The sequence below is a fragment of the Chiloscyllium plagiosum genome, unplaced genomic scaffold (assembly GCF_004010195.1).
Source record: "Chiloscyllium plagiosum isolate BGI_BamShark_2017 unplaced genomic scaffold, ASM401019v2 scaf_3021, whole genome shotgun sequence".
Taxonomy (NCBI): Eukaryota; Metazoa; Chordata; class Chondrichthyes; order Orectolobiformes; family Hemiscylliidae; genus Chiloscyllium; species Chiloscyllium plagiosum.
The window spans coordinates 1-3,276 of record NW_025214128.1 but is presented as its reverse complement, the minus strand read 5'-3'; the positions used below and the strand labels follow the sequence as shown (position 1 = coordinate 3,276).

Below are 3,276 nucleotides of genomic sequence, written 5' to 3'. Positions count from 1 at the left end.
GTACCTCATTTTTTCTCTGTGTATTTCTTTCTTAGTAATCCTCTGTTGTTCTTTAAAAGCTTCCCAGTCCTCCGTTTTCCCACTTATCTTTGCTATGTTATACTTTTTCTCTTTTGACTTTATATGTTTCTTAACTTCCCTCGTCAGCCACAGCCACTCCTGCCTCCTCATAGGATCTTTCTTCCTTTTTGGAATTAACTGATCCTGCATCTTCTGCATTATACACAGAAATATCTGCCATTGTTCCTCCACTGTCATCCCTACTAAGGTATTGCACCAATGAACTTTGGCCAGCTCCTCCCTCATAGCTGTGACAGGCCTGCTCCTGTGTTGTACTGCTTAATGCTCAAAGGTCAACATGGCCGTGATTGCTGGGCCTCTTGAGATATTTGTATCACCGATAGTCACAGGTGAGGTGCCGGAAGACTGGAGGTTGGCAAACGTGGTGCCACTGTTTAAGAAGGGTGGTAAGGACAAGCCAGGGAACTATAGACTGGTGAGCCTGACCTCGGCGGTGGGCAAGTTGTTGGAGGTTATTGCCTCCCTCAGGGCATTGTGGGTCGACATACAGCACATGGACTGCAGCGGTTCAAGAAGGCAGCTCACCCCCACCTTCTCAAGGGGGTAACTAGGAATGGACAATAATAAATTCAGGGCCCAGCAGTGATGCCCAAGTCCTGAGGCTAGATCCTGTCAATGGATGTTTTCTTAAATTGGTTCACAGGGTGTGGGTCGGGCAGTGTTTCTAATCCAGCTGTAGTTTGTGACAGTTACATGAAGGAGACGCTCTTACTCACCTCTTCCACTCGTTTTCGGGTCTGTCTGCGTTTTGATAAACTGCATTTCACTTTCTCTGAAAGACAGATCCCCAACAGACCGTCAGAAAACCAGCCAATGGTCCCAATGTCTCAAACATAAAATAACTTCACACGACAATACCCAGTTTGGAAATGTGTGACATCACTGCAGATTCTCGGTCATTCTCGCCCTCTGTCCCACTGGCACGCTCCCTCTCTCACTCTCCGGGGGATGGGGGGAGAATATGCCTGGAGTTGGAGGAAGTGGGTGAGGTCTTTCAGGAATACTGTGCATCAGTGTTCAGCTGATAGTAACGAAACGTCTGGAAATGAACCTTCCAGCTCAGCGAGCAAACCTACATCCAGAATCTCAACCTGAGCTACAAATCTTCTCAAAACTCACTAGGAGGAAGACATGGTGAGTCTCGGGAGGGGCATGTTGACATTCTGGAGGATGTCAATATAAAGAAAGGAGGTGGTGTTGGGTGTTTTGAAAAGCATTAAAGGTAGAAAAGTCCCCAGGACATGGTGGGATCTCTCCCAGAATGCTGACGGAGGCTGGTGAGGAAATTGCTGGGGCCTTAGAAGAAATCTTTGTATTAGTCTCAGGAGAGGTGCCAGAGGATTGGAGAATAGCCAGCGCTGTTCCTCTGTTTGAGAAGAACAACTGGGGTGGTCTGGGAGATTGCAGGCTGGTGAGCTTTATGTCAGTGGGACGGAAATTACTGGAGAAGATTCTCAGCGACAGAATTTGCTCACATTTGGAACATCACAGACTGAGGAGCATTAGACAACATGGCTTTGTGCAGGGAAGGTGTCTCTCCCAAACCTGATGGAGGTTTTTCAGGAAGTGACAAAACTGATTGATGAAGGAACAGTGATGGATGTACCTACTAGAGAAGGTACAAACCTTGACCTACTCTTGGGAAATAAGGCAGGGCAGGTGACTGAGGTGTCAGTGGGGGAGCACTTTGGGGCCAGCGACCACAATTCTATTGGATTTAAAATAGTGATGGAAAAGGATAGACCAGATCTAAAAGCTGAAGTTCTAAATTGGAGAAAGGCCAATTTTGACGATATTAGGCAAGAACTTTCAAAAGCTGATTGGGGGCAGATGTTCGCAGGTAAAGGGACGGCTGGAAAATGGGAAGCCTTCAGGAATGAGATAACACGAGTCCAGAGAAAGTATATTCCTGTCAGGGTGAAAGGGAAGGCTGGTAGGTATAGGGAATGCTGGATGATGAAAGAAATTGAGGGTTTAGTTAAGAAAAAGAAGGAAGCATATGTCAGGTATATGAATAGGAAGGGTTTGGAGGGATATGGGCCGGGTGCTGGCAGGTGGGACTAGATTGGGTTGGGATATCTGGTCAGCATGGACGGGTTGGACCGAAGGGTCTGTTTCCATGCTGTACATCTGTATGACTAAGCCCTTCATCAGGAATCAAGTGGGTAAGGTGGTCAAGATGGAGTATGGCCTACTTACCTTCATTAGTCAGGGCACTGAGTACAAACATTGGCAAGTCAATGTTGCAGCTGTATCAGACTTTATAGAATCATAGAATCACTACAATGTGGAGGCAGGTCAGTCCATCTATTGAGTCCATCCCGGCCCTCTGCAGAGCATCCATATTTGGAATACTGTGTACAGTTCTGGTCACCACACTACCAGAGGATGTGGAGGCTTTGGAGAGAGTGCAGGAACAGTTTACCAGGATGTTGTTTGGTTTGGAGGGATGAGCTATGAGGGGAGATCGACTAATTTTGTTCGTTTTCACTTGAATGTTGGGGGTTGAAGGCGACTTGATAGAAGATTACAAAATTATGGAAGGCGTGGATGAATACTCTAGCCTGGTGCTGTGTGTCCAGATGAATACTCTAGCCTGGTGCTGTGTGTCCAGCCCAGTCCAACACCAACTCCACCATGTCACAGAATGGATAGCCAGAGTCTTCTTCCCAAGGTCAGGTGTCAATGACTAGGGGACAAGGTAAAGTGGCACGGTGGCACAGTGGTTAGCACTGCTGCCTCACAGCGCCAGAGACCCGGGTTCAATTCCCACCTCAGGCGACTGTCTGTGTTGAGTTTGCACATTCTCCCCGTGTCTGCGTGGGTTTCCTCCCACAGTCCAAAAATGTGCAGGTTAGGTGAATTGGCCATGATAAATTGCCCGTAGTGTTAGGTGAAGGGGTAAATGTATGGGTGGGTTGCTCTTCAGAGGGTCAGTGTGGGCTTGTTGGGCTGAGCGGCCTGTTCCCACTACTGTAAGTAATCTAAAATGGGGTAAGTTTAAGGGAGATGGGAGAGGCAGGTTGTTTTATACAGAGGGTAGTGAGGGCCTGGAATGTGTTCCCGGAGAAGGTGGTGACGGCAGGTATGATAGCAATGTTTAAGAGGCTTCTTGACAGAGACATGAATAGCCAGGGAATACAGGGATACGGACCACATAAATCTCTCTCTCACCGTCACTGTCACTCTCTCTCT

The 3,276-nt window shown here is 47.6% G+C and overlaps 1 protein-coding gene across 1 annotated transcript in view; it reads right to left on the bottom strand.

Moving 5' to 3' along the window:
* The window catches only part of LOC122547812 (tonsoku-like protein), a 35,922-nt gene extending 34,998 nt beyond the window's left edge, over nt 1–924 (bottom strand). The window contains exon 1 of the mRNA XM_043686391.1: nt 798–924. The gene's annotated coding sequence lies outside the window, so the exon portion shown is untranslated. The remainder of the gene's footprint in view (nt 1–797) is intronic.
* Nucleotides 925–3,276: the final 2,352 nt, after the last annotated feature.